The following is a 10994-nucleotide window of genomic DNA, read 5'->3' as shown; positions in this document are numbered from 1 at the left end:
GGAGGGGGGCATGGGGGGGAGGGGGGACGTGGCAGGCAGAAGGGACATGGCAAACTGGCTGGCTGGCAGCACTTTTTGCTCTGAGCTGTGCCCAGGCAGGAGCCTCCTCTTCACCAGCTCCCTGCCTGGCTCAGCTCTCATCAGAGCACCCTGCTACCAATTAGCAAATTAAATCCCATCCCTCTGGCAGGTCCCAGGTATTCCTGTATGGCTGCTCTATGCTTGGCTTCTCCAGCCCTGGCTCCTGCACTCTGCTGCAGTTTTGCTCTGAGCTGTGCCCAGGCAGGAGCCTCCTCTTCACCAGCTCCCTGCCTGGCTCAGCTCTCATCAGAGCACCCTGCTACCAATTAGCAAATTAAATCCCATCCCTCTGGCAGGTCCCAGGTATTCCTGTATGGCTGCTCTATGCTTGGCTTCTCCAGCCCTGGCTCCTGCACTCTGCTGCAGTGTCACCTCCTCTGCCCACTGCTGTGCCAGGCTGGGCTGTGCCAGGCCAGCAGCATGTTCTTGCCCTCAAGAAGTTCTTGCCCTCTGCTCCACTCTGGTGAGACTCCCTGGTCCAGTTCTTGTGCCCTCAACACAGGAAGTACATGGAGCTTTGGGAATGAGTCCATTGTGGCTCCTGCAAAGGGGATGATGGAGCAGGGAGAGCATTTCCTGCCCTCTAATAGTGTTGCTTGTTTGCTTTGGAACATGGTAATGCAGCAGATAGAGCAGAAAGCCAACCCTCTTTGGGCTGCATCCCCAGCTGTCAGGCCAGCAGGTCTAGGGAGGTGATTCTCCCTCTTTACTCTGCTCTGGTGAGACCCCCTTGCAGGGCTGGGTCCAGTTCTGGAGCCCTCAACACAGGAAGGACATGGAGCTGTTGCAGTGAGTCCAGAGGAGGCTAATGAGAAGTCTAGTCAGTGCTTTTTGGGCTGGGCATCCATCATGGGCCCAAACAACATTGCTTAGTGCCAGGAGATCTTGGATTTGGGCTCTTTGCTGGGGCAGAGACATGAATGACTCCATTAACCACTGGTTTTGAAGAAGATGCCACTAAGACAGGGCAGCTCAGCGACGTGTATGAAAAGGACAAGAGCCTTTGTGGATGACAAAGGATCACACAGGGGGGATATTGGCTCAGGAAAGGGGAAGAGGTAGAGAAGAGTCAGTGGAAATTTGTAGGGGACACATGAAAACAATCTGTTCCTCTTTCCACCGTATCCTGTAACTACAGTGCAGAAGTCCAAGGGCAGCCTGTGCAGAATGGGTTAGAAGAAGCCGATTTGATCTATTTTATTACTGTCAGGTTTTGAAACATACTGGTGTGGTTCAGCTCACCAGAGGGAAGGACCACGGCCACATGAAGCCCAGATGCCAGCACAGGTAATGGAGCATCGTGTTCTCCAGGGCTGCTCTGAGGGTTTGATACAACCAAGGGTTTTACAGGGAGAACAAATCCAGCCTCCTCACTCCTTTGGCATTTGAGAGAGGGGGAGACTGTCACAGAGCCACAGAACTGCCAGGGTTGGGAGGGACCTCCAGAACTCATCTAGTCCAACTCTCCTGCTAAAGCAGGATCTCCTGGAGCAGATCCCATGGGACTGCATCCAGGTGGGTTTGAATATCTCCAGAGAAGGGGACGCCACAGCCCCCCGGGCAGCCTGTCCCAGGGTTCTGTCACACTCACAAGAAAGAAGTTTTTCCTCATATTTAAATGAAACTTCCCCTGTTCCAGCTTGTGCCCATTGCCCCTCGTCCTGTCCCTGAGCACTGCTGAGCAGAGTCTGGCTCCATTCTCCCTGCACCCACCTTTAGGTACTTAGAGGCATTAATAAGGTCTCCTCTCAGCCTTCTCCTCTCCAGGCTGAACAGTCCCAGCTCCCTCAGCCTTTCCTCATCAGGGAGATGCTCCAACCCCCCAGTCACCTTTGTCACCCTCCCTTGGACTCTCTAGCAGTTCTTTGTCTCTCCTGAACTGGGGAGCCCAGAACTGGTCCCAGTTCTCCAGATGTGGCCTCACCAGGGCAGAGCAGAGGGGCAGGATGACCTCTCTCAACCTACTGGCCACACTCTTCCTCATGCACCCCAGGATTCCATTGACCTTCTTGGCCACAAGAACACATTCCTGGCTCATGGAACTATCTACCTGGACTCCCAGATCCCTCTCCTCTGAACTGTTTCCCAGCAGGTCCACTCCTCACCTATGCTGGTGCCTGGGATTCTTCTCTCCAGGTGCATGACCCTACACTTGCCCTTGTTGACCGTCATTAGTTCCTCTCTTCCCAGCTCTCCAGCCTGTCCAGGTCATGCTGGATGGCAGCACAGCCCTCTGGAGTGTCACCACCCCTCCCAGTTCGGTATCATCAGTGAATGAGCTGAAGATTCACTCTCTCCCCTGGTTCAGGTTGTTGATGAACATGTTGAACAATATGGGACCAAGTACTGATCCCACCAGCCCAGGCTGCTCCAAGCCCCATCCAACCTGCCCTTCAACACTGCCAGGGACGGGGCAGCCACAGCTTCCCTGGGCAACCTGGGCCAGGATCTCACCACCCTCACAGGGAAGAATATCTACCAAATACAGAATCATCTCCCCTCTTTCAAGCTTAAAACTGTTACCCCTCATCCTCCCCATGCTCTTGCCCAAAGTCCCTCCCCAGCTTTACTGGAGCCCCTTCAGGCACTGGAAGGTGCTCTAAGGTCTCCCTGGAGCCTTCTCTTCTCCAGGATAACACCCCAACTCTCTCATCCCATCTTGGTCCCTCCTCCCTGCAGAACTTTGCATCGCCCTGTCCTCACCTCATCCCTCCTGCTCAGCTCTGAGCTGGCTGAGCACAGAGGAGAGGACACACACACACATGCTCCTGGCCCTGAGGAACACGCTGTTTCTTCCATAAAAAGACATTATTTCCCAGCAGCTGACACAGTCAGGATCACACAGGGCAGCCTGAGCTCAGCAACAGCTCATTATTTCAGGGGGCCTGAGCTCCACACATTAGCAACATTTGCTGCTGAGGAGAGCACACCATCACCCCAGCTCTGTCCTGCTGCCCTGCTCATCCTCTGTCCCAGCCCACACCACTTGGCCCCTGGTGGGTCTCTCACCAATGGGGAAGATTTATGTGAGATCAGGTCCCTTGGAGAAAGACCAGGGTTGGTGGAGGCCAGGGCAGGGCTGCTGCTCAGCATTCCAGTGCCTGCAGGGGCTCCAGGAAAGCTGGGGAGGGACTTGGGACAAGGGCAGGGAGGAGTGGGACAAGGGGAACAGTTTCAAGCTGAAAGAGAGAAAGATTTAGGTTGGACATGAGAAGGAAATTCTTTGCTGTGAGGGTGGTGAGAGCCTGGCCCATGTTGCCCAGGGAAGCTGTGGCTGCCCCATCCCTGGCAGTGTTGAAGGGCAGGTTGGATGGGGCTTGGAGCAGCCTGGGCTGGTGGGAGGTGTCCCTGCCCATGCAGAGGGGTGAATCTAGATGAATTTAAAGTCTCTTCCAACCCAAATCAGTCTGTGATCTACAATTCTATGACACCAGATGATTGTGGGTTTCAAGTGGGACCTCCTGGACAGTCCCCAGCCATGCAGCCCTGGGAGAGGGGGATGTGCAGATCCACCCTGAAGTGGTCTAAGAACCCAGACCTGATGGCAGGAGGGACAGAATTGGTCCCACAGCTTTGGCATGGCCAGGGGAAAGCTGCTGCAGCAGTGCCCAGACTGCAGAGCACCTGCTGCTGAATGCTTGGCTTCTTCTTTGCCACGGGCAGCTGGTTTCTGCAAAAACACTGCCCAGAAATCCTAAACTTTCTGATTCTCTCTCATTCCTGTGGTTACAGCTCAACTCCTCTGCCCTGGAGGTGGTTATTTATCATGTGCCTTCCACCAGTCCCAGCAAGTGGTTGGATCTCACATCGCTCCAAGGCTGGAGGCACCGAGAAACCTGGAGAGGAAGAGGACCTTGTGCAGCCATCTTCCAGTCTCACTCAGCCTCTGCAAGTTCTTCTGGTTAGTAGGGTGCAGATTAAACATTAAACCCTTGAAAACATCCTTTGCCTCAAAAAAGCAGCATAAAGGCAGGGCAGGAACTAGCCAGAGTGGGTGGTCATGAGAGCATACCCTTGTCATGTGTACAAGGAAACACAGATCCAGCCCCTGCAAGCAGGTTCTGGCTGCACCAGAGATGGATCATGGCTGAGGTCATGAGACACAATTCAGGCTTCTGCTTGAAGCTTGTTTATGCTGGTTTGTGGGCCAAGAGCCTGCCCTTCCCTTTTCTTTGGGGCAGCCCTGGACGCTTCTTCTTGCAAACAGCTCTTTGGGGCAGCCAGCAGTCACAGCAGGCACTGGAAGGTGCTGGGACCCAGGGAATGAGCTCAAGCAAATACCTGCTCCCACCAGCCCAAAGAGCAGCTCATCTCCTCTCCCAAATACAGGCTAGAAATTGTCTCAGAGATGCCAGTCCAGGCTAGAGTCAGCTCCAAAACTGTCAGAGGATTGAGCACAAGGTTGTCCTGGAAAGAGAGGAGCTTCCACTCTTCCTTGGAAGCCTCTACACTTGTCCCTACCTCCCTCCACTCCCAAAGCTGTTTCAAACACATTAACAGAATTTCCTCTGCTAGTCACTCATCCCCCCGTGGTTTCCACTTCTGCAATTTAAAAATCTGTAGATGATGATGATATTGCTCATGAGGGAAGGAAGCTGTCCCAAGGCCACCCACACCCTCAGAGTGCTAAGAGTTATGGTTGAGTAGAGCCCTGCAGCCCTTGGAGCTGAGCTGCTCCTGCCAGAATCAACAGTTCACGAGCAGGGAACGAAGTTGAGAGCACAACCCAAGATGTGGTTGCCAGTGGAGCTGGGACTTGGAGAAATGCTTTGCCTTTCTCTGCCCCAAAGGACTGCAAGGTCATGGGGCTGCAGCTGAGGTTCCTGCAGTGTAAGAAAAAGCAGAATGAACTCCTGCAAAAAGGGGCTGACAGATGGTAACATTTAGGCAACTCCACAGAGGAAGAGAAAATCAACAAGTATTTCTGTGGTACTGCTGAAATCAGCTTTCCTCTGACTTTCTTTCAAGAGTGGGTAACTTGGGGGGCTGTGTTACCCAGCAAGGGTCACGTCCTGGCTTCAGCCCTTCCTTCTGAGAGGCAATAAAAGAGGTTTGCTTCCCAATTCCATGAAACAGGCAGCCAAGCCTGGAGAACCTCAACATCTCCAAGACTTTCCTGCCTCTCCTCCCCACTAAATTTGTGAGTGTGTCCACAAAGAAGGTCCTGAAACACTTTAGCTGTGGAGGCAATGAAGAAGCCTGGACTTCCCTGCTCCACCATCCCCCAAGGGTCATCTCTGTACCTCTTGTATCTTCAAGCGAGGGGAGCGGGTGGCTGTGGAAGCTGCATCACTCGTGGAGACACAGCTGGTGTGGGGCAAAGCTGCTGCAGGTGCTGAGGGATGGAAAGGAGCAATGCAGATGTACTAGCCCTGACAGCTCACTCACCAGCTGGCTGCCATGGCCCTGGCTCAGGGCACTGTGGCTCAGAGCCCTGCAGCCACTGGGCTTGTGCTGCTTGAGCAGGCAGAAGTTGCCCTCTTGCTGCTAAGGGCCATCTCCATTGCCCACACACAATTCAGCAAGTGAGAGGTGAAGGGACAAAATACCAGCCTGAATGTTCACCTCTCCCCAGCTCAGCAAACACTGACAACTCCTAAAGTTTCAGTCTTAAACCTCCCTTGAACAAAACTGGACAAGTTGTTCTGCAGGATTCACAGCAAGCAACCAACCCGGTTCCAGTTGTGGTCTTTGTTGGGCTTGAATTCAGAGCCTCAACAAGGTGAGTCCACCAAAGCACAGCATCCTCAGATCCCTGCCAAAGGCAGGGGATGCAGAAGCCCCCCCACACTGTTCTGAAAAGGCCTGAGGCCATCGTGGCAGCACAGCAGAAAGCTTCACAGTGTGGGGGGGCAGAAGTGGGTCTTCACATTAACCCAGAGGAAGCAGGATGTTGTGGCACAAGGAGGAGCATTTGAGGAAGAGAAACAGGCTGTGCCTCAGCCCCGGGGAGCAGGAGAGCACTGGCTGCAGCCAGCTGGCCCTGCTGAGCTGGTGGATCCAGTGCTGCTCTGGCTGCAGGACTCATGGGGCAGGAATGTGGACTCCAGAGGTGGGTGGTGTGGACGACCCAGCGTCGGTGCTGCTCGCTGGGCTCAGGCTCTTCCCAACGTGTTTCCAAAGCTGCCTCCTTCACTTTGCATCTGCCAGAGACCAGGAGGACAAGTGTAATGGTTGGAATCTATGATCTTAGATGTCTTTTTGTAACCAGAATGATTCTGTGAGACCAGCTGGAAACCCTGCCAGTTAAGGGCAGATGGAGGGCACAACCCTTAACTCTGGAGGACAACTTAACCCCCAGAAGGGAGGTGACTCACCAAGCAATGAAAGAAGCTGTGTCAGCAGCAGGGCTGTGTGTACCCAGGCTCAGGACAGTGGAGACAGTCCTAGTGCCTTATCTATGTTTGCACAAGAGAAGCCTGCACCAGGTTAGCAAAACAGGAGCTGAATACTCCCAAATATCACCCAGCTGGATCCAGGCCCAGTGAGCAGCCACTTGTGTGATTTGAAAACGGAGCCAGAAGCAGACACCAAAGCACAGCCAAGGAATCCAGCCACAACTCTCCCAGCTGCCCTGCAGAGACTCTGCAACCCAAAGCTGTGCTTGGCAGTGACAGCAAGGCAGGTCTGGAAACACCCAATGAGGTGCTTGAAAGGCAGAAAAACCTTTACATTTGCTGCCAGAAGCAGCCTTGTGCCATCAGCTTGTTATAAACCACCTCCCAAGGAAGCACTTATATGAGTCATGTTTACAGAAAAATCTGTGCACGGAAAATCCAGAAAAAAAGGCACAACTGGCAAGCATCCCACTCCTGCAGCACAGCACCACGGCCAGACAGGGGACAGCCTTGCTTCTGCAGGAGTTAAGGCTTCTCCAGATTCACAAGGAATTATTAGCCCCGTGAGAGTCACCCACAGCCTTCTCATCACCAAGCCCTCCAGGCACGATGAAGAGCTCCCACTACTTGATGCAATCAAGCCATCATTTCCCTTTTGGGTCCCCAGTCCCTTGGTTTCAAACAGTCATGAGGTTCCCAACCGGCACCTGCAACGCTGAGCTCCACAGGATCCCTCAGTTATGGTAACAAGCACCTCTGGTGTTCAGTCCAGGGTCTGTAAAATTGTTATTTATGGTATTTAATGTTAAGATCACTTTTGTAAATTAAATGGAGGAAGTCTATAAATGCCCCTTTTCTCTACTATCATCTCTTTTAAAAAAGAAACACTTTGCCTGATCATGTCTCCTAAATTCTGGGACTTAGGGTTGACAAAGGATTTATTTGTAATGAGTGGAGCAAGAAGGATCAGGCGAAGGGGAACCTCTAGTGGCCAGAGGGTTTCTGAACAGCAAACCCTCCCGGGGCAGTGCAGAATGTGGCCATGAAAACCATTCCCGAGCAGTTTCTGCCAGCTCAGCAATCCCGCTGTTCAGGGCATCGCCTCAGACCCAGCTCTGCCCTGGGAATCACCCGCCTGCAGCAGCACAGGAGGCCCCGAGCTCTGATGAGGGGTAGATGTTGGAGTGTTTTTTATTTAATTTTGTTTTTCTCCTGCCCACCAGGATTTTCCCTGACATTCCAAGAATTCAGTGCAATTTCACTGGGAACTCAAAACTGCTTTATTTACTTCATTTGTCATTGCCTGCAGGGAGTTTCCAAAGGCATTTTGTGCAGAGGATCTCGACATCCTCCAACAACAGCAACACACTCCTCTAGTTCCCACAAGTCTCACATTTAAGTTTTTAATTTTCAACCACTGGCAAAGACTTCAGTAGCAGGAAAAATTGCTCAAACCAGTGCTGCTAACCAGAAACTCTCAAGCATGGATAAAAGACTGAGGGGGGGATCTAATTAATGTCTATCAATACATGAGGGCTTCAAGAAGGCAGGGAAAAGCTCTTGTCACTTGTGCCCTGTGGCGGGACAAGGGGCAATGGATTCAAACTGGATCCCAGGAAGTTTCACCTCAAGATGAGGAAGAACTTCTTTGGTGTGAGGGTGACAGAGCCCTGGGACAGGCTGCCCAGAGAGGTGGTGGAGTCTCCTTCTCTGGAGACTTTCCAGACCTGTCTGGATGCCTTTCTGAGTGACCTCAGGTTGTGGTGGCACAAGGCACAGCCTGTAGCCAGAGCAGCTCATCCTGCAGCTGCAGGACTGTGGCCAAGTCCATCATGGCATCTTTGGCACCACTGGTCTGTTCTACAGCTTTCAGCTTGGTAGCCAGAGGACACCCCTCTACACTCTGTTTTTAACCCAGGCTGGGCTAGGGCAAAAACAGGAGAAGGCTCATTTCAGAATTAGCCACTCCTAGGTTTTTTCAGGTTTGGCACCTGATCTTGGGGGAAGCCTTGTGAGGTCTTCTACAAGGGCCAGGAGCTGTGTGATCACTGCACTGGGGAGTTCATGTGAGACAACACATGCTCCGTGGTGATCTTCTTTCAGCATGCCATTTGTTATGAGGTCTACAGGAAGAAAACAGCCAAATGAAGGACAAAGTCAGTAGCCTCCACAGTCAAATACCTTTTAATATAATTCAAGATTCTGCACAGTGACAAAAACACCATCCACATAGGTCAGTGATTCCGATGATAGGGTAGAAAACCAGTTCACCACCACTCATCTGAAGACAAACATCATCCCAAGGAACACGCACATTCATCAACTACGAATAGTCTGAAGTTCATGAGGAGCTGGCAGAAGGGCAGCTCAACATGAGCAGCCAAGTGCCCGAGCCTCCCACCCCTCCAGCAGCAGCTCAGCCCAGCTCCCAGTTCCCGCCAGCACCGTTGCTGTGGCAGCACAGCTCACTGCCCTCAGCCACCAGGACAGCTTTCCAGGGACAAAGCACACCATTCCCATGCACACAAGAGATGATCATTCTGCAAGTGCCTAAACACAGATCTCTGTTGGCATGAAGTTTAACTCTTTAAAAGAGTTTAAAAAGAGTTTAAAACTCTGCCCATCCCCCCGATGTCTTCAGTTATCTCAACACAGAGGAGACAGGAGGTTTTCCTTTCCCTTTGTTAATTTGCCTCTATTAGTAACAGGCCAATTATTATGCTTTATCAGAAAACAAAGCATAGGAATGAGGGCTTTGGGTGCAGTGATGCAGTGTGCCCAGCCTGGCACAGCTGTTTCCTGGTTGGGAACAGTCCCTGTGGCCTGGAAATGGCTACAATGCCACTGACAAAGTTAAGTTTCTGATGTCTTTTTTGCCTTGAAGATAATAAATATCACAAAGCAAAAATGGCATTTTGGGAAAGAAAATACGCTCTTGAAGAACTGTGGTAGCTGGTGCCCCACACTGACAGCTGATCAGATGGCACTGGCACCCTTGCTGTCACTGCTGCCAGCAGGACTGTGAACACCAACAGTTGTTCAGTTACAACGTGACCCAAGCACTTCAGAGCTGGGGTACCTCAGATAACTCTGACTTTCTGATAAGGTGCCCATTGTAGCAATTGTCTTAAAAACCAGTTTGTGGTCCCCACCTCGAGAGTTTTGCATGTGACACAAGCTGTTGGCTTAATTACTTGAACTTTGATATACACTTGGCCAGCAACAACCATTAAGCACACAAAATGCCCTCTTTGCTACTGGAAAGAAAACCAAGTCATGATGCTGTTCCTCTAAGGTGCCTCAGAAGCACAAGGAGAATCACATGATTAGGATTTGCACATGAAAAGAAACATTCATTTTTACTGAACAAAAGGACTGTGTGAAGACGACACAGGATTGTACAGTTCTGCAAGATGACTACAGCCTCTCTCTAGGTTGTTCAAATTTCTAACACACATGCTGGTCCTGCAGGATGTCTGCAGCAAGGTTGGGCCTATCAAATCAAAACCATCCCTGTGACATGTCTCTCAAGACTGATATGAACAGGAAGAGCCAGCAGGAAAGAGGATCACCTGTTAACCCTTTTACCCCTGCTGTTATCTGCAGACTCACACAGGTCACAGCTCAGACCACTCTGGCTGCCCCAAGCACCCCTACCCTGGACCCACCACCGACTGTTTCAGGAATGAAGAGTCACTTCAGTCCTGTGCCAAAGGCTGCCTGGTCATCTAGAGAAGTTGCAAGACCCCTTTTGGGAGCTAGGAGTTATTTCTGATTTCAAACACCCAAATCCCTGTGCACCAAGAATAGAGCAGGGAAAAGAAGAGTGTTCCAGCAGGATGGCTCAACACACAGTACTCGGGTCTGGCTGAGAGGGAGAAAGAAAATCCCATCCTCACTGCCAGCTGCAGGGAAGAGTTTGCAGATACAACCTCTTCCTTTGGAGTGGAATACTACAGTCCCACAAATCCTGCCAATACAGAGGGAATTTCTGACAACTTAACAAGCTAGAAATTAATGCTATTGTGTTGTTTTTGTTTTTTTTTTGTGGTTGGTTATTTTATCTTTTTCCAAGGGCACAGGAGAGAAGCTTGAAGGAGAGGAGTTGTGGAGAAAAACTGAAACCCCACTTACCTTTAGGAGAACCTACTAAATGGGACACTTTTTCTGACTGACTTCTTTTGTCTGAGGGAGCTTGTGGGACACCAGCAAGTGCAAAGTGATCCAGATAGCTTTGAAAAAATAACAGAAGCACCATCAGCCAGTATTGGTAAAGAGCCAGACATGACTGCTCTTCCCCACCAAAGCACATACCTGTCACTGAGTGATGTCTCCCTGTTCAATCCAGCTTACAGTGAGGTTCTAAAAAGACTGCTGGATGTGGTATCTTCATTGATGGCAAGTTAACCAAGCCAACATGACCAACAAGACTCACCTGTGATCTCTACCTAGTTTGACTACCAACATGATTCTGTTCAGCCTAGCTGAGATTCTACCACTATACATTTTTAATTTTGCCTTTTAATGAACTTCAAGTTTAAATAGTAAAAACATTTCCCTCACTAAAGCAACTGT

The sequence above is a fragment of the Chaetura pelagica genome, unplaced genomic scaffold, assembly GCF_000747805.2.
Source record: "Chaetura pelagica isolate M959 unplaced genomic scaffold, ChaPel_1.0 scaffold309, whole genome shotgun sequence".
In the NCBI taxonomy this organism is placed as follows: Eukaryota; Metazoa; Chordata; class Aves; order Apodiformes; family Apodidae; genus Chaetura; species Chaetura pelagica.
This window is presented reverse-complemented; position numbering follows the sequence as displayed.